The sequence below is a fragment of the Notolabrus celidotus genome, chromosome 13, assembly GCF_009762535.1.
Source record: "Notolabrus celidotus isolate fNotCel1 chromosome 13, fNotCel1.pri, whole genome shotgun sequence".
Taxonomy (NCBI): domain Eukaryota; kingdom Metazoa; phylum Chordata; class Actinopteri; order Labriformes; family Labridae; genus Notolabrus; species Notolabrus celidotus.
Genome location: NC_048284.1, coordinates 20,898,763 through 20,920,391, shown reverse-complemented (window position 1 = coordinate 20,920,391; position 21,629 = coordinate 20,898,763).

The window sequence follows — 21,629 nt, the reverse complement described above, 5'->3', positions numbered from 1 at the left end:
ATCCTTGTCGGTTTGCTGAAATGTGGAACAATAGAAAAACTCAAACTATGCTTGATAATAGCAAGAGTTTAGTTTAAACAAATACATAATTGAGGTTGTCTTTGGGCTTTGTGTGAAGTGATTGTGAATAGGATCAATATAAAGACAGATTAGAGAGGGTTTAAGAAACCATTGTTGACCTGAACGCACCACAGTGCGTTTGTTCAAAGCAGGTTGTGTGAGTCACAGATGAACGAAAGAGACACTCATCGTAATTCATCAGAGGTCTGTTTGCCATTAGTCAGAGCGCCGTCCATCACACAGTCATGTCTCAAGGTTCTGCTCAAACAGACGCCATCGGCAGGTTAAAGCAGGACATCCTTCGCCTCGGCCTGATGACCTCACATGGAGAGGTCACAGAAAGGAGCTGGTGTTTTGTCACCTGACACTGCAGGCATAGCTGGACCCATGATGAAATTTGGTTTGACCCTCAGGAAACCTGCTGATGTGAGGTTTGGAACCCTCTCGTGTGCAGATGGTTCCTATAAGTGTGGCTATATAAGGGTTAGAAGCTACTGAAATACACTTTTACATATTACAAAATACTCAATGTGAAGGTGTTAGCTTGTACTAATCAACACTTAGTTATCACCAACTCCACATTCTCTATTAGCTCTCTGGAGCTGTTAGCATCTTTCAAAAAGGTTTTGCTTTTATAGCCTGTAACTTTTCTGTTCTGGTTCACTCTAATTCTTTAATTGACATAATTAGAATATTTTTCAGATGTGACAGGCTGTGGTTTTCATTATAAAAAAGCTAGCTGAAAGCCCACAGTTCAATAACCTGCCTGGCAACAACTGGCACACAGCTAGCAGCTAGCTGGTGAACATAATGGAGATATTTAGCTGCTAAAGAAATGGATATAACCCCTTACACCTTGGCTGATATAAGAAAAGAGTTGAACAAGTAATTAATTTTAGACTTAAATTATTGTTAGAGAGAAGAGACTTCAACACTGATGCCCCATATCTGCTTAATTGATAAATTAGCAACAGTAAGGTAACTTATTTTCCATATGACATATTTTACTGTCATCATAAGATCAGCCCAAACAAATCAGCTTAGGTTCTGAGGAATCATTTTACTGTTATGTTGAAGTGTGTTGTTGCCTAGTTGATTTGGATTCTCTATACATTAACCTGAACTTGTAACTCAAACTAGAACTGCAGTCATTTTCCATGACGCTTAAGATTGATCTATTTGGTGCTTAACTACAACCTAGCAAAAAAAAGAAGCCTGCCCCCAACCAGTAACAACAGTGCTTCGCTCTATTTATCAGGTTGGCAAAATGTGTTTATTGAGAAATAACAAACAAATATTACAAGTATTAACCAAATATCCACCATATTTTATGGTTTATTGTCAAGTTCCTGGTTCAGCCTTACTAGTTGCACTAGTTGAGATTAATACCAACTTAATTCACTATCTAACCCTCAGTATAGGTGGTGTAAATAAATCTTTGGCTTGTTCCCTTTTTGTTTTGTTTTCTAACTGCATTGCAGTAATGTTGACAAGCTCCTAAATCCCTAACACATTGGCTGAGAGTAACGTAATCATGCCTGTGTTAGATGTTATGAAAGTAAGACTGAATTTAATATTAATCCACGCTAATTCTTAGGTATAGACACGGATCTATATTACCGATACGCAACTCGACGAGTCAGAATAACACCTAACTTGAAAAGTTGAATCCTTTTTGCAGTGATTTACACCACGTCTGTCTTTGTGCAGAAAGCCACAGGATGTTCTGCTTTTCGTGAAGGCAGGTCCAGGTCAGGAGCACCATGGTTATAAACATCTTGAAAGGTGACAGCCCAGGTCAAGGCAGGCCGCTTTTTAATTTCAAAAGTGCCATGTCTTATTTATGACTCTTTCCCACCTACACTGTTTCCCTTTCTTTCCATGAATTCTGATTCTTTTAAATGTTCTTGAGACAATAAAGCTAATGTTCCCTTTTAAACAAATGTGGTTATACACTCATACATGATGCAAACACAGACACACGTAGAGGTTGTGCACACTCACAGTACACTCATTGAGCAATAGTGTAGGCCAAGTCTGACAGGTTTTAGGTTCCCAGGAGTTCAGTGAACTTTTCTGTCTTCTCCTCCTCCTCCTCTCTCTCTCTTCTCATGGTTAGTCATCTTTATTCTCTCTCATCCTCACACAGGGCTGGTCATGCTCTTCCCAGGATCCCCTGCTTTTTAGTGATTGTGTCAGGAGTAGTCAACCAGGTCTTCCTCTGGCTCAGGGCCAGTTTCACTGTCGTTGGGTTTCACTGTAGTCAAAGATTTGGCAACGAGGCCTGGGAATCAGCAGGTGCACAGACAGGTCTGCCTGGCCGAGGATAAAGCCCATTGGCTCACTGCTGCTGCTGCTCCCTGGCCATTGAAATTGGCAGTTTGGACACTTTTGCTTTGGAGAAAAGTTGGCATGGTTCAAAGCTTGTTTCTCACACAGAAAAAAAAAGCTGTCGTGATATGTTTTTGTTATTGTTTCTCTGCTTTACTGCAAAAACTATTACTAACAGTGTCACACTTAACAACACGTGCACATGAAAGAGGAAATAAATAAATCATATATCGATCAGTAACATCATAATTAACCAATTGAGTTAAAACACTAAAAAAATAGTATAAAATACTACTTAAGAAATAGACTATGCACAAACATTATATACATTGTCTCCCTATTTCTAATGTAATACGCTCATATTTGCATAACAAAAGCAGACATGTCAATCAAATTAACTGTACAGGTCTGTTGATTACAAAAAACTGTCAAAACATAAACTGTCAGTTTCGGTGTCGAGCAAAGCCAGTGAGAATCGGCCCAGTTTCCTGGCTGTGACTGTGCCTGCAGGCAACAACGATTATTTCTGTCCCACAGTCAACAGCTTCAGTACGCCTCTGAATCTGCTGTGCTCGTCATTCATGATGTTGAGTAATGCACAGGGAGGGTTGAAATACAAACAGCTTCAGACACTGGCAAAGTCAACAGCAGTGTGTAATCAGAAACCTTTGCTCATCTATGCAGGATACTTTAAAGTCAATTCCAAGGGGGTCATTATCAGAGACACTTCTTCCATCTGTTATCTGTTTATGTTGTCTGTTTTAATTAATCTGCAGTCTTCATGCACATGATGGCTTCAGATTGACCACACATGATCAAAGTCGAGACCAACCAAAGTACACTCATCTTCAGAGATGAGACCACTGTAGTGCTCACTTACCACTCAGGGAGCGATGAGGTGATTAACACATCACACAAGCCGTCGTTCTCAAGGCTTGTTGTGACTGACGACCCAAGAACATACAAGATGTTAGCAGCTCCACAGCTCACTTGTGAAACTGTGTCTGTAACATTTGTAGCTTTGATTTATTTACACCTTTTTCACTTGTTAATTTCCGACCTTACTATTACAAGCATTGAAGTTAATCATCCCAAATTGACTGGAAGTGGATCCATACAGCAGGTTATACACATTAAGGAACTCATACAAAGTACAGATGTCACAGAGAGTTAGTGTTGGTAAAACAGAACACTGCAGTATGCAAACAAAACACTTATTGTGAATAATAATATGGGCACAGGTGTCAATGAAGAATACAGCCACAGGTACATGATGGAGTAAAAGTAACTGCACTGCAAAGTCTCTAATATGGGTATATATGTTAAAAAATGACACATTTTATACAGTTATTTGCAGAACTGACCAAAGAAAGGCATTTATTTTCATAAGAAAACTAAAAACTACAAAATGATTCAATAAGATACTGTGTTAAAAAGGATGTTACATTACATTTTCTTTATTTTGTGCTCATCACTAGTGGAATTATCAGGTCCTGTATCTTGGGGTATTAGTGCAAGCTTTCTTCTGTGATGAAAAGACGTAGTCTGACTAAACTCTGAGTGAGGGTTTACTCACTTGAGGTGTCACAATCTTATCAACACACTGTCCTCCCTGCAGAAAGCGTCTTCAAACCCCATCCCCTGAAGATCACCACTGAACGACTGTTTTATCTCCAGAATACAGAGAGGGAGTGATCTCTCTCAGATCGACACCTTCTTGCTGATTTGAATTCAAAGTGTCAGCTGTTATCTGAAGACAAGAATATCCTCAGGAGTAACACAAATACATCCTTTAGCAAGTGTGAGATACACATCAACTGTGAACTCTCAAAACCATGTTAACTTTTGTGAGCTTTGTCTAAATGTGAATCCCCCGCTATGAAGGTGCGCATAAACACAACAGAACCAGGATTTTTTTTCAGGGATATGAGTATGAAATCAATCAATCAACTTATATAAAACACATTCAAGTTTATGTGTAACCTGTTGGCAACAAGAATCATACTACTTCAAGCCTCTGATGATAATAATGTTTCCACAATTCCATGTTTTATTTAAGATCTCAAAGTACTCCATGACTCTTACACTGTTAAGCTGGCCCTTTCTTATCCTATGCTACTTCTACTCTGCTGTTTTTGAAGAGGATCTGTAAATAAACCAAACAAGGTCTGCAAATAAACTCCATCCAGCTTTCTCTCGGACAACATTTTCTCAATTTTCCATCACATACATAGGCCCTCACTTTTGGAACAGTTTACAAATTCAACTCATTCAAGAAACAAACCATAAAATTTCTATTAGGTGAGTTAAGTAATACAACATGATACAATTTTTAATGCATATTTACAAACACATAACCTCCCCACTTCTCCTAACTTATAAATACATATTCTGTTCTTTTTTGTTTTGTTTGTTTTTCATCATTTTTTAAAATATTAATCCCTCTAATTAATCTTTTTTTGTTTTGTATGTAGATATTCTGTTTCTACATTGATACTCTGTCTTTGTGTTGATTATTTTCTATGGAGGGTCACTCGACAAAGCCTGTTAGTTTTTTTTTGGCTCCTCCTGCACATAACATGTTAGTGGTTCATTTTATTATTGAATTTTATCTGTTATATCTTGGCTCGTGTTACTGAACATGCAATGTTTTGTTTTGTTCTTTTATATGTGCAATAAATGAATAAATAAATAAAAAGAAATGAGTAACTTTGTGACTGGAGTTAAATTTAATCACAAACAGTATCAAAAAACTCAAAGGAAAACAGTCTTTGTAGAGAAATCAATTGCTATATTATTATTATTATATCAATTGTAATATTGCTTTGGGGCTTGTTCAAATATTATATAACACATAGTATATAATAGATACATCTACAATTCTTAATGAAATGCTTTAGGTACCTGTCCAGCTAAGGAAATATACTCACATTTATTTTCATTAAAGAAATTTAAAATACATAAACTGTATTACAGTCATATAATGACCTGAAATAAATGAATCACAAATAAGCTCACTGATTAATGATCCCTGCTAACCTTGCTCCACCCCACAACACACCTCTCCTCTCTTCATACACACACCAGCCTGCCCCTCCTCTTTATGTCCCTTTCTCAGTGTGTGTACCTGTTGATTGCCTTTATCCGTTGCATATATTATTCATCAATCAGTTAGTCACATGAGGAGGCGGCTTGATGTTAATTGCATGACGTATCAACTTGGTAAGATTACCTAATCACATCAGGTACACACAGCAGCACTTGATAAACAACTGTTTAAGTTGACCTTAAATTGGATAGGTCTAAAATAATTACAATGAAATGCTAAAATGGTCCACTAAATATACTCAGGCATTAGTTTACACACCCAGGTAAAGTCTTGGAGTAGTAAACTTTGCTTAGTAATGAACAACATACCAACATGAGGTTCCTTATGGAAGATGAGGCCTTATGCACTATATGTGTTCCACATATGGGGAAGGGCGACACTGGAAATATGAAATGCGAAAATAGAGGAGGAAAGTGTATATTTTAGATCATAATTTAGTAGTTCTGGTAAAGTCTGTGGGTGTTGGGGGGGACAACATTTGCGCATTTAGTCTACATTCGACATACTGTTTGCGCTCTTAATTCTTTTCCCTCATTAACATTTATAACAGAAAATAAATGAAAAAACATAAATGCATTATTTGCGCAATAACTTTGAAAGGGTGTATACACAGTGTACGGTTTGTATATCCATTGCGTAAAGATGAAGGGATAAAAATGTGGTCTTTGTCAGTGTTTTTGAGTCACAGATTTGAAAGGTGACAGTTATCCATGTTTATGAGAGAAAACGGAGTGTCATTTGCATAAGGTAAGTGTGTGATGTGATTGGTTCTCTGTCTGTCACACTGGGTGTGTCCATGTCTGGGAATCAAGGGGGAGTCATGTTCTCACAGCGGCGTTGGCAGGGGGTAAGAAGGGGAAAGGAGGGGTGGGGAGCAGGGGGTTGTTGTGACATCCACAGTTACACACATGGTGGCAGTGGAGCAAGTGAGGGCATGATGCAAGTCAACACAACTCTTATAGTCCTGCATACACACTCCGGCACACACACACAGCTAAACTATACATCACAATAAGATTAAAAAAGGTAATAATGTGCTTGTGTACACCGGTCACAAAAACAAAGACATTTCAGGTGATTTGCCAACACATGCTGTAATCCAATGGGTTGATGACAATAGATATTGTTGGTTTCAGTTAAGTCTCTGACAGAGTGATAAGGTGTGTCTGGACTTGTTCAGCAGAGAGTGGCGGGTTGCTGTCCGGTTACTCACAGCGCTGTAAATCGGCTTACTCAGCCTGTTTGTGTCACCACTAAACAAGTGTGTGCTTTTGTGTGTGTGTGTGTGTGTGTGTGTGTGTGTGTGTGTGTGTGTGTGTGTGTGTGTGTGTGTGTGTGTGTGTGTGTGTGTGTGTGTCTGTGTGTTATTGTCACCTTTATCAAGTCTAAAAACAGAGCTTTAATTAGTGGAGGTGTCTTTGAACAGTGTCAGGTATTAATGTGTTAAACATCAGTGTAAAACAAGGGCAAGGAGTACACCAGGTTGAGTAGTTTTTAAAACTAAGACAAGACAATTGATATCCCTGGACTCTCTTTCATATTCAAACAGTAAAGTAAAAATATGAGCCTATCTAGGGCACATTGCCCTGGCTAGTTCTGTCTAAAGGCACATAATTCAAATATTCAAAATGCAATTATCTGGGCGCTGCTTTGGCCTAGCAGTTTAAGCATGTGCCCCATGTACAGAGTCAACGTCCTCAAGCCAGCACACAGGCACGACCCTTTGCTGCATGTCTTACCCCTCTCTGTACTCCTCACTTTTCCTCTTTAGAGGTCCTATCGAACAGACAAAAGAGTAATCATCAGACATCTGTCACTTTCTGCCCTTATCTGTCAATGCTCTTTCTGGGTCTGTGTCATGCACACAAAGGGGACTTCACATTAACGTTCCATACTGTTTTACTTATTGATGACAGCACAAGAGTCACACTTTCATGTAACATGTTCGGCACACATTTGAAGAGAGGAGCTGAGAAACAGAACAGCGATGAGTTATAATTTAACATTTCTGTGTCACTTTCATCATTGAAGCATAAAAAGTGAGATTCCTGCTGCCGGCTTTAATTTCCACAAGCACAAACAATGAATGACATCATGTTACGACTCGGCCTCTGTCCCTTTGCTGAAGGTTGCACAACTCTCATATTGATCGCACACTGTGTATATAATTGATGTCCGAGTGTGTGATTTCACATTGCATTAACACACACTAGTAGCACACACTCCGCCGGCTCAATGTGATCCCTTCTCATCCGTGTACCGCCGTGTACCATTAAGGGCACAGTAGTGATGCAACTTGGTCCCCCGCTTCTGTGACATTTATACTGAAGGGGAGACTGATGAGTAAACATCATACCCTAGACAAGCAATATGAAAAGGAATTGTTTGTTGGTATCCATCCAGCTTCTATCAATGAAACTGAATAGAATATCACCGATGTTACTTTTCCGGAGCAATTTAATTTCCCTTTCAGTTTAAAGTGCACTCTTTCACTGTGTTTCATAATCCCTTTGTATATTGACATTCAAGGCGCGATACTTACGCCCCTGCAACAGCTCACCTTCAATAAGGATGTCACAGAGGTGTGATGGAGGGACCAAGTCACCACACCGCTGTGCAGGGCTAGGCTAGTATCCATATTGTAACTCTTTCTGCTAGGTGTCATGTGGGGTAGGCTAATTAGGAGAGTGTTTGTCAGGCTTACTTTAAAAAAATCCACGGAGGCTTAATCCAAAGAAGTCCAACTGACCATCTCTTTGTTTTGGTATTGGTGTTTTACGTAATATATGTGATAGTGCTTTGTTCCTGAGCCATGGAAAGACTTTTTTGTTTGTTTGTTTGTTTTACATGTAGCCGTGCTGCCCACTAGCCTACCTGCTAATGACTAACCCAACCTCTTTTGAGCCTAAGCTCTTTGTTAGGTGACACCTGTAGACCAGGGTTGTTGGCACCCTGCACTGTAGTTAATGCTTCTAATGTTTGTATGTTATGTAATGTGATTGATTTATGGTATTTATGGGTTGACAGTTTTAATAGATTGGTTATCTTTTTGTATTCATTGTTAGTTTATTTGTTAGTTTATCTATTTAGGAATCAGTCAGTCCTCCCTCGCACGTCTCCAGTTGGTCCAGAATGCAGCCGCTCGCCTTTTAATTGGAGCACGTAAAAGGGAGCACATAACGCCCATTTTAGCCTCCCTCCACTGGTTGCCTGTGCATTTTAGAGTCCATTTTAAGATTATTTTATTTGTTTTTAAATCTTTAAATGGTCTCGCCCCGCCCTACCTCTCTGAGCTGATCCATCTCTACACCCCTGCTCGGTGCCTCAGGTCAGCTGATCAGCTGCTCCTGGAGGTACCGAGGTCCAAGCGGAAGCTCAGGGGGGATAGGGCTTTTTCTGTCGCTGCTCCCAAACTGTGGAACGATCTTCCTTTAGCCGTCAGACATGCCCCCTCACTGTCCACTTTTAAAACTCGTCTTAAAACCCATTTTTATTCCCTGGCTTTCGACTCAGCATGAGACTCTGCTCTTGTTTCAGTGCCTTTTTATTTTTATTTTTCAACTTTATTTTATCTTACTGTTCTTATTGATTTTATGATTTCATTGTTTGTTTTTATCCATTATGTTTCTGTACAGCACTTTGTGTCCAACTGCTGTTGTTCTTAAAGTGCTTTATAAATAAAGTTGAGTTGAGTTGAGTTGAGTTTCATCAGTAAAATGGTTTCATAGGTTTTTATAGTTATTAAACTTGATTAATAGTTCACTGTAGTTATTACTTTTTAATTTGTCTTGTGTTTGTATTTTAATTATTGTTGTTTGCTTTTGGTGTACTGGTAAAAGGTTACACTTTATGTTCTAGTCTTGTACAGCTGTTGCAGTGCTTGTGAATATACAGCACTACAACAGAGAAGTAAAGAATTCATAAAATACGTCTGTTCATGAGTTCAACCATTAGTCTAGGACTAAATATTGACATGCATGTTTATCATCTTACACTTGCTGGTAATTCCCAAAAATCCCCAAATATTTTCAGCGAATATAGAAAAAATATGATTTAGAATAGTCCAATACAAGAAGAAGCTCTGTGAATTTTTACCTTAATGTATTTTAAGTAAATAAAGTAATTATAGTGCAGGATGGCTGTTTTAAAACTGCCACAAACATTAACAGTGATGCATTTATATATTTACAATGTGAGGATTTATTTTGCTACATTTTAGTTTTTTATGTATTATTATTATTATTATTATTATTATTATTATTATTATTATTATTATTATTATTATTATTATTATTATTTATTTATTTATTTTTTTATGTCATTTTATTTATTGTAGGGTTTTGTCTAGAATTTTCTGAAAATGTACTCTGACAATCTAAGCGTTATTCTTATTTTTATCTTTATTTTTTATTTTTTACGTTTTTTGTATGTGTTTCATGTGTGTAATATTCTGCCAATATTTTTTGGGGGGGGTTATGTGTTTTCTGTATGTTTTGATACATTCTGTGAATACCCTGTAAAATGTGAAAATAAATAAAACACATGTTTAAAAAAACAGTGATGCATTAATATGCGGACAGTTTGGTTGTAGTTAATTTACATGGAGCTTATTTAACCATATTTGTGTGTTTGGCCCTTTTAGCCTCAATAACTTAATATAATCTACTTTTTTGTGGGTCCTAATTGAAGTCCTGTGACACAAGTTTTCCAGTCCCTTTAAAGTACCTGAATGTTTTGGGACAGTGCAGATGTGTTATGTTTATGACGAAACAGAAACTTGCTCCGGGGGCTTCCTAAGAGCCTGGGTAATGACACTGCCTGCAGGGTCAATCTGTTGACTTATTTTCCACAAAATGTGACCCCTCACCGTTCACTCTAAGTTCATCTGAGATAACATTTTAATCAGATTATACAAAGTCATTGTCAGGGTAAACCTTTTATCTTCAGAAATCTGGGTGTTTTCCAGGAGCTGAAAGAAAGGATTAGAAAAGACTGAAGGTTTCCTCTATGGAAACATTTGACTCAGGAGAGATTTGTTCTGTAGATGAGAGGTAAAGGAACAGATTTACTCTCAAAAAAGATGAGGATTTGCATGTTGTATTTACCATCAGAAGAGCTTTTTTTGTAACCTTAACACTGCTAAAATTATTGAGAAACTCATATCTTAACAAGAACAGGTTACAGTAAAATAATCATATCTTTCATCTAAGTCTTGGTTGTGTTTAATCCTTGCTTACTCATCCCTACCATTGTCTGCTTCACGTGATGTCATTTTGCGTGCGGAGCGCGTGGCATTGCTATGTGGTTACAATGGGGGCATTTGCAGCTAAGTGACATATAGAATGCTTAACATTCACACCTCTACAAGACCTCATTACTGAGCAGCTGACTTGTACTTATCTTTGACGCACATATTTGTGTGTCTATCTATTATCTGATGTGAAGGAAACTGGTCTGTCATTACATACGTTGCTGTTTAAGGGGAGTTCTTGGTAAGGGGATGATTCACAATTCATCATATTAAAATAGGGGACATTTTACACTAACATCACACGGGATGGGAAGTTAAAATGCTGCTAAAATGTCATACTGCCGCTGTGTTTCCTTATAGACATTAAAAGATGACAAAATCTAAAAATTATAATTATTCTAATCTTATTCTTTGAATCAGCTATTAAAAAGGCAATTAATGTGGAAATCAACATCAACACTGGATGTATTTCAAGATAAAAAAAATATATAAGAAAGTGCTAGCTAAAAGCTTAAACTAGGATTCAGTTACTCTCAAATGGAGCGCTGCCTGCAAGCTAGTTCAGGCAGACAACTCGAGCCGCGCTCATCATACTGACACGTCACCACCTCTCCATCAGCTGATCTCAACATCCTCATTCGGCGGTCTATTTAAACGGCAAGCCTCCTGTCTCTGCCTCTGCTTGCAGTGCTCCTGCTGTTCTGCTCAGTGCTGTGTGAAGTTTGTCCCCACCTCCTCCCCGGCTTCCACCTGCGGGCTCCAGGGGGGTTAGTCCTCTCTCATTGCTCCTAATGTCTGCATTTAAATAATCTACGAGGAGTAATGAAATTCGGAGCCCACACGCCAAACACAATACTGTATGCTGCAATAAACTTATTAAGTAAACGTGAGTTGTCTGACTGAACTACGTTTATGTTGCAATTAAAAAACTTTAGTCTCTATTTTAAAATCAATTTTTGTTTTTTAATATGTCTTGCCATGATTGTTGTTTTCAATTGCTGTAAAGCACTTTGGGTAAAAAAGCTTGACTGATTGATTGAAATCCCTGTAAATAGCCAATAAACTATTGAGATGATGGAGTCAAGGTCTACTAACCAGGTTTCAGGACAAACCTGTACAGCAGCAGGACGTTAAATCCACTAATTGTGTTTCTATTTTGGTTGTTTTGACTACTAGAAGTGAAATATTATATTGTGCGCTGTAAATTAGCTCCTGCTGACGAGACAGCTAGCCCCAACCCCTACACTTGGACCTGATGTCATGAAACTGTTATGACAAATTGAAGTATTCAGTTGAATTCTGACATTTCCAACATCTGTTTTTACTTTCTATCAGGCACCATGTTAAAAAAATAAGTACTTTTTGTGTTGTTTGTTGAGCAACGATGACTAACTGGGAGGAAAGAAGCATGAAAGAACATTATGTTAATCAGGTAGGATGTAGAAAAAATATTCAATTGGACTAAAAAGAAGTCATCTTTGGTTTGCGTACAAAATAAATGTTCTATTTAAGGGAATTTTATTCAGTGCATGTTTTCCTCGGGGGAGTTGGAATGTTGTGATTCAGCAAATTCAACCAATTGCTGCATCTATTACCTCCAAACCATTCACTGGGCAACTTCCTGATGCTTTGTGACATTAAAGCTAGGAACATTATCTAGGAGTACACTCATTTCTAGTGTATCCTTAAACACTACAAATGTGTCCCAATACAGGGGCTGCATCCTTCAGAGGGAACAGTTGAGACTGAATGTGTCACAGGTACGATGAAGACTCCCATTTCAAAAGCTCCTTCAATGCAGCTGTCGAATGTGTCCCACTTTTCTCATGCTGTGACAGATGAATTGATTGTATCCTTCCTTTGAAACTTGAAACTAACTTTAAAATATTACTGATTGTGATTAAGTTATATAATGCTACCTGTGTACCAGCTAGCTACCTGTTGATAGATAGCAGGGGCAAAGCTACAAGATTCAAATGTTGGCAGGAATAGCTGATTATACAAACAGGAAATCCTCCGTAGACCAAACCTTCTCATTTCAGTTCAGCCTGAGAGGTCTACACAGGCTTATTATGATGCAATCCTTCGAAGGGTCCTACCCATAGACTGTATAAAATATGGATGTAGTATCCGTGACTTCACACATCTGTTTCTGAAGAGCTGTTTTGAGGCCAATCGTCAGCGGCAGCCATATTGCTGCTGTCGAGCGATTGTGACGTAAAGAGGCGGGCTTTGAGCCTCCTAGCCAACAGCTACAGTGTTCCCGCCTGTCAGTCAAGTCAGCTGTGCCTCTCATTTGAAGACTCGTAATCCCAATATCTTCGAAATTGCTGCGTTAGAAAAAAATTCACCCCTGTACAGTGTGAGCTATCCAGACTACACGTCATTTGTACCAGGATGTAAACATGTTTATTTCTGCTGTAAAGATCGTCTTTTTTGAATTGGTGTGTATGTGGTTTCAGGTACTTCCGGAGCCAGCCTCAAGCGGATCCTCAATGAACTGCAGTTTTTAGCACTTCAGCATTGGACTCATATTTTTAGACTGGAGGTTGCCGCTTGGTCCTACCCCTAAACTGTGACAGAGCTTAAGAAAGAGTAATGTTAGCTTTTACCAGCTACTGAGTGAAGAAGTGCTAGGAAGTAGCTGAAGGCTAACATTAGCAGTTGCCTGATGATGGCTAATAAGTTAGCACGTGTTGTTTTAGCTTGCAATATGGCTTGATGTCCTTTCGGTTCCTCACTGTCCATTGTCTTTTCAGTTGCTAATCACACTGCAAGTGGTGACATGACAATGAGTCGTCATATTCATAAAAGCGCTAATGCATTATAGCCTCTCTGCTTCCCAGCCTGAGGATGATGTCAGTAGAAAGTAGCAGCTTAGTAATTATGCTCAGTGTTTTTAGAAATAACATTTAAGATTAGAAACACTTATTGGTTGTAGAAAAAAGAACATTATGGCATAAATGACATCAAACTTGTACAAGCTGATTTGAGATATGAACGGGCTTTTTGAATGTATTCCTTCAAAGTTTTATTCACACCACTATAATTTGTGAATGAGTCACTTGTAATAGACACAGTGGAACCACTTTGCGTAGGGCTGTCTCACATAGCAGCGGTACATGACTTATAAAAGAGTGGGAATAGAGCGATGTTATAAGAAAACGTTCAGACAAGCACACCATGCAGTAATAATCAAATCACTTATTTCCAGACAAATAAAAGCAGCAGTATGGCGTTTGGTTTTGAATATGGCAGTTTAAACCTGCCTTCATTCATACACACAAACCACCTGTCCATTCACACATTTGTTTCAATGGCCCATCTCTTTCCTCTGGAGACAAACAGAGTCAAACGGATGTGTGTTTGCAGCTATAGCTCACTGCTGTCAGTGCCCCGGACAGACCTGTAGAGCAGGCTTCCCGCTCTCTTATCTGCTGCCAGCTGGTCTGACGAGAAGTCTGTCTCACTTACCTCACATCTAGCAGGTGACGCTGCAAAGGCGTGGTCCTAGATGAGTTGCTTTCATTTGTTTCATTGTACTTTTTGAAATACAATTTGCATTTCAACTGACAGGTGGATTAAAAAAAACAGCAGCAGTGAAAGCGTTTTGGCAGCAACGACTTTGAGGTTCAACATTGTGCCCTATGGGAGGACAAAAAAGAGGACAACACTGGACTTTCCTGTCCAGGGCAGAAACTGCTCCATAAGCAAATAGAAGTGCAAGTCTTCCCCTGAAGCAAAAGACAATAAATCACACTGTTTGCACACATACAAAGGAATACAAACTCAGTGTCTTTGCTTACAGCATAGAGAGGTTACATAAATGTCTACGGGTTTTTTTCAACATGTCTGAAAACATGACGGTCAAATATCCTTGCAGTGGTTGTTCCAATATTAATTTAAGCAAATATTCCACATATATATGTGGCAATTTATTCACAATATCCATTTAGGATTGAAAGAAAAAAAACAGCACTGATGGCAACTTGACTGAACCGCAGCTTGGAAGTACAAACGGCAGCAGATGTATCATTTGAATACGACACAAAGGGATATTTTGTGGGGAGTGGTAGATCACTCACAGACAATATAAAAGTACAGTATGTGAGGCACAGTATTTATCCGACTATGGTCAGAGAAGAGAAATGGATTAGACATCATAAATGTTTAAGTTATTGTCTTTTTCTTGATCAGCTGTGTCAGCTAGGCAACTTTTAGTCACTGAACTGTATTACCATAAAGGTGCCAGAGAGTTTGATTAGTGCTCCTTTGTGCTAAGACCGGTTCTACAATGCCACCCAGCAGGCCAGGCTCATCCTCCAGCCTGCAGCTTGCTTTTATCTGCACTTCTGTTGACATTAATGTGAATACAATCTAGTTCAGTGCGTAGGGGGCTGAGCACTGTTGAACATGACTGTTACTGTAAATTTGCACATCTGTCAGTGGGTTCTGTTATGTGTCAGTGAAAGCTGTGATCCAATATTTCATACTTGAATGATAAACGGTCTTAATAGCACCCTTTCCATGCGTGTTATCTCTCCATGATTGGCTGCATGAACCTGCCCCTGAAAGACGCACACTGAGCCACCAGTGTTTGGTTAAAAAGGTGATCAGGTGCAGTTTGAGTGTCGTAAGGGGGAGTAATACAATACCCAAGGGTAAGATCTGATAACAAACAGTCAGGGTAAACTGATATGGTACCCCTTTTATCGCTTGCCAAAAGTGCAAAAAGAGTTTTTTCATTTTTTTTAATACCTGCAGAAAAATAACATTATTTTTTATTTGTTTGTTTTACAAAAGTCAGACAAAACAACACGGAAGTGTGTATGAAAAATCCTTCTCCACAGGAAGAGACACTTCCATGTGACATGACACTGTACGTGTTTAGCAGAGGCAGAGTGAAGTGACCGGTAAAACTCCCTCTGACGTTACCTGTGAGTCAGGGCGTTTTTTTTTTTTTCAAGATTCAAATCCAAACAGACATCATGTTACACCTGCTTGTATGGACCAGTAGGTGGAGAGGATAAACTGCCATATTTCAAACAATGCCCTAACCTTTTCTTCCTTTTGCATCTGTCAGTCAGGATCTCACAACACAATAATAACAACACAAAGACACAGCACTACAATAATCAACACGTCATGTGGGAGCAGCCTCTGCTGCGGTAGATGACGCAACTTTGGAAGCATTTAATTACCACAGATAGATATACTTTATTTCAGACCCATAGGTTCATATCAGCACACGAGTAATATAAAAGATAATTAAAATACATTTCCAGCAAGAAATAAAATGATCATATGACTACAGTTTACACATTCATTGTGATTAGAGCATAAAAAGGCATTTGTGCCAGTGTTTCCAAAAGCAAGAAAAATACCTTGTGTCACTTAGTGTGGGCTGAGTGAGCTCCCTTAAAATGACATTTTCTGAATCAGCTAAGCGACACATACCTTTATACACCAAATGTCTCAGTACAGCATGAAATGTAGGGACATGTTTGATACAAACATAAAACTTGCACTGGTCCATCTTGGTAGTTTAAGGAAAATTCAATATTCATCATTATATGCTGCCTGAAGCTTTTTCATTTCAGCTCTACTGTAACTGCACCACAGATGGGCATAGACCATAAACTCTGTAGTTATTTGTAATGTATTCATTTCATTTCATTGGACTTTTGCAGGCCAGAGTAAAAGTTGTTTATAGCAAATGTTTTACTTAATTTCACACCATGAGAGACATACTTATTCACTCTCTAGCTGCAATTGTGATCAGTAACTTTACCTTTATGCATTCATGGCTATGTAGGCCAATTAGCATGCAGCTTAGCATAGACAATGGAAAAGAGAGAAACAGCTAGCCTGGACAAAGTCAACATAGCCTCACTTAATAACCTGTCAACCAGTCACACTTGGTGTAATCATTAAAGCTCCTGTGACAGACAGTCAATTTTGGTGCCCCTTGTGGACAACGTGTCCAACATCCCTGTAATGGCTATCAGTTGTCTTCTTTAACTTCTGAATGTTTCTACACTTACTGATTTATATAACCATCTTTGAGTGACGACATGACAATGTTTTACGCATTGAGTCGGCTCAGTGACCTCCTGCACACGGTAAAACAACCGTGACGCCCCGCCGCACTCATTTATTGAGAACAACAGAAAACGTATTTTTACAAACACTTCACTTCCTGTCTCCTAGTCGCATGACTACCAGAGCCGCGTAGGACAGCAAACTTACAGGTACAAAACACAGGAAATAAGCCTGCGAATATAACAATATACTCACCAAAACTAAACAAAATGTTTCTCTCTCTGTATTCTAACATGATATATTATTCAAATAATATAAACAACTTATAACTGTGACATGGCGTTTACAACCCCCATCTGGTAATGACTTTGCCCTGTACATTAGGAAGCAGTGATTTCAACAGAAAACTCATCCTGCTACTCCACTACTCAATAATCTCCTCCATGGTAAATATACATTACAAATACTTTTGAGGTGTCTGTTAGGCCTTGTGTTTAAGATACCTGCCCCATTGAAAAGCAACATCTCACTGGTGCAATCCCCAGATAATAATGATAAGCAACAATCCTTTGCTGCATGACTTTCACTACACTCTACTCCCCCAATTTCTTGTCCCTCATCAGCTGTTCAAAAATAAAAGCAGAAGCGTTCTCCAAACAATGGCTGTTTCTGCAGGTCCGAAACCTACCTCATGGGTAGTAGCTGCAGGCATTAAAAATTACATATCAGACATTCTGAATCTTTGTTGCTGGTGGTCCTGTTTGCTTGTTAGGTCATAGAGATGCATCAATATTAATTTCAGGCTGTATCATAAGCCATCAAAAATGTCTCACAGGAGCTTTAACAAACAATTACAATGTACACTTTAATAATTATGAGTGGGAATGGATTTTAGTCATTATGCTAAGTTAAGCGAACTAGCTGCCAATATTTTTGGGCCCCATGATATCACATTGAGGCCCACCACTTCACTACCACAAAATACCTTCATATTGAATAATAATAATATTTTAGGGCCCCCTTCTGCTGGGTCCTTAGAATAATCCTACTTTTTCCTCTTCATACAGCGCCTCAGGCTAGAATTTGCTTTGTATACTGCAAGCACAAAAGTTTTAACAAGCTTCTTATATAACTCTCTTCACGAAACTAGGTAAGCTAACTATCAAACCAAATGAGTGTACATATGTGTGCAAGTGTGTGTGCCTTCTGCAGGTGGTTAAGGGGCAACTCCCTAACTCAACAGGGCTCCAACCCCTCCACTCCCATCAGACCTCCAGGTTCCTACAGTCAAAACATCTTCGGTGATTTCACACACAGTTTAGCCCACTACCATTCAAATAATAGAGACAACCAAAAATGGCATAAATAACCAATTCTATTAAAACCAGGTTTAATGATAAAACAGGTAACAAGAGTTCAGTGTTGGTCATTTTTAAAGTTTGACTCAGTCACAAAATAAGCAGTGAGAAATCCCAACAGTTAATGTGCAATTACAGGCTGATTATAAACAGAGGTAATCAACAGCCCATGCCTCTGGCTGGAGAAAGCCTCACTGTGTTTTTGGCCTGCCAACCCTCCACACTACCTGTGATTTACACTCAGGGGGGGTTGGTTTGTGAGGCCTATTTAGAAGCCCTGAGGTGTCACTCCCGGTCACTCCCAGGTTTTTTTTGCCTCTCTCGGTCCCTGACTGTTTCACACCTCCAGGAGGGACTATTATCCTGTCAGAGGGCCACTCTTCACAGCAGCGTAACGCTTTGCCTCGAGAAAATCACACCCTACTGCTTGTTTTGTTGCTCTGTGGAGCATAGGGTTCACACACAGGTCTGGTGGGGAGCTGCAGCTGGTCATGGAGATCTTAAATGGATGGAAATGATTGGGCCTGGAGGGGACTCACAGGCCAAGTGGCAACGGAAGAAGGGCTGTGAGCGTTAAGCTGTGGGAAATTGAGACCCATTAAACTTTAAACTCAATTGTTATATATGACTAACAGCCAGGAGGCATTTCAAGGAGGAAAACGTTTTCCTCCTGACAGAAACTAATGAATGCTCTTTAGGTTTATGTCCTCCTCACTTAAATATAATCACACTGAAACTAATTGAAAGTGCTTTCAATTAAGCACTGGCATCCTTGATTGTAACGTATTGTCTTTACTTTTAGATATACTCAAATATCAAAGGAGATCTCAAATCAATTTAAAAGTTATCTTCTCTTTATACAGCTTTAGTGCTGATCTGACACGTTTTTTATACCTGTATGTAGCATACCTCATAAAGCAACTGGAGTCATAGATGATCATTACTCTTATCAAATTTTTACGAGACAGTTGAATAAAAAAACACAGCATCTTGTCATCTTATGTTCAATCTTTCACTGTAAGATCCAATCAACTTGTCATTACTGCAGCGTTATTGGTGGGAGAGGCAACCCTGAGTGACACATGTGAAAACCGGTCTGGTGTATCAACAGACTCAAGTAGGATTACAGAGAGAAAAGGTAAACGTGACCAAGTGGTGCTAAGAGATGAACGTACACTTATGAGGAAGTGAAAATATATTTAAGGAAGAAGGCGGAGGTGTTTGTTTATACATGTGCTATATATATAGCACTAAACACTACAAAGTGTTCTCATACATTCTTAGCTCTTTACTAAAGTATTCTGTTCACATAAAACATTCAAATTCAAAGTCCTCACTCCTGCTCCAGAGACATCACCCTAGTCCTCCAGAACCTCCATTGGCTTACCATCACCTCCCAAATACAGTACAAGATCCTCCTCATCACCTGCAAAGCCCTCCATAATCTAGCTCCCTCCTACCTCACCGACCTTCTGCAGCCATACAATCCCTCCCGCAACCTCCGTTCCACCAATGCCAACCTCCTTACCCATTTTACCAAACCCAAGCACCAAACCTGGGCGGACAGGGCCTTCTCTGTCGCTGCCCCCACCCTCTGGAACTCTCTCCTCCAACACCTCAGATTCTCTCCCTCACTCACCACATTCAAATCCGGACTCAAAACCCACCTATTTACAAAGGCTTCTAACCTATAACTGATTAATTTTTGTTTTTTTTGTTTTGCTGCTTTGCTTTCCTTTGCTTGTCTGCACTGTTTTCCTTTGCATAATTTATTTTCTTGTAAAGTGTCTTAGAGAAACTTTTAAAGCACTTTTATAAATACAACGTATTTTCATTCAGGGTTCCCACTCTTTTCCAGAGATCATTTTCCAGGACATTTCCAGGACATTTTCAGTGATGATCAAGTTGGTATGACCGTCTAAATTTAGTTCCTAATTTAGTTCCTAAATAGTCTAATATGTTCCTCTCAGTGTAAGTCTACAGTGAAAGACATGTAGTCTATGGCTATCAATGAAATCATCTCTTACATACTTAAAAATTATGGCAAATTGATAATAGAATAATGCAACCACAGATGTACAGCACTTCACTTTATTAGTGTAACCAAGTAACAATGATGGGCAACATCTCAGCTTTCTCTTTTCTCAAAAAATATAAAATGAGCTAAGAAAAAAACAAAAGAGCCAGCAAAGGAATCTGGAAGCTGCCTTATTGAAATAATTAAATAATAATAATGATCAGAGGATCAGTGCATTAATGACCTAAATAGATCTGAATGACAAAAATGATCACAAATGTTTCTCAACTCAAACTCAAACTCAAAATATACCTGCTTAATCATGATATTCATCCTGCTAAGTGGTCGATATAAAACAAAGCAAATGTCACGTTTTTTTATTTGAGTTACCGTAAACTCTCGCACCGGTGTAAAGACACACTCTGTATTTGAAGGTCTCTCAGAGATTTAAAAAAATGTGAACTGTCTTCCTGCATGGCGATGTCTATTATGATCAGCGATGTCTACAATGTGGAGTTTCTGTGCAGCTGTGTCGCTCTTTTTGTTCCGTTTGTTTTCACTATTGGGAGTTTGCACTCCTACTAGCTAGAGCAGGGGTTCTCAAACTTTTTGGAGCCAGGGACCCCTTACAGGTGAGAAAATTGTCCAAGGACCCCCTCATAATTGTAACACAGATTAAGCACATTAGTGATGTGTCATGATCAAAAGCTGCGGCTCTGAGAGTCTATGCTTTATAGTGAATCAGAAGAGCCGGCTCCCAGTTTTTTCCTTTTGCTGCTAAGCTCTCACAGTGCTCAGCCCCAGCTCTGCTCACAGCAGAACTTTGTTTTGATTGGTCAGCATGGCAGCCATGCGGCCAATCATATGTGAGGATATAGGATACAGGTGATGGAGGGGAGGCTGTGTATCCTGGCTTCATCTGTTCATTCAGAGAGTCTTCTTAAAGACCGGGCAAATACTCACTGAGAGGAGAAATCGGACCAGCCCATCCAAGCTGAGGCATCGGATTTTTCTCAATGCCAACCTGAGGACATTAATAATGTTTGCTTGAGTTTGGTTCTGGTTCTGTTTGCTCAAGTTTGGTTCTGGTTATGTTTGCTTGAGTTTGGTTCTGGTTCTGTTTACCTGAGTTGGTTCTGGTTCTGTTTTGGTCTGGTTCTATTCTGGTTCTAGTCTGGTTCGGGTCTGGTATGGATCTGGTTCGGTTCGGGTACGGTTCTGGTTCGGTTTTGGTTCGGTTCTGGTTTGGTTCTGGTTCGGTTCTGGTTCGGGTCTGATTCGGTTCGGTTCTGGTTCGGTTCTGGTTCAGATCTGGTACGGTTCTGGTTCGGGTCTGGTTCGGTTCTGGTTTGGTTCTGGTTTGGTTCTGGTTCGGTTCTGATTCGGGTCAGATTCGGTTCGGTTCTGGTTCGGTTCTGGTTCAGATCTGGTACGGTTCTGGTTCGGGTCTGGTTCGGTTCT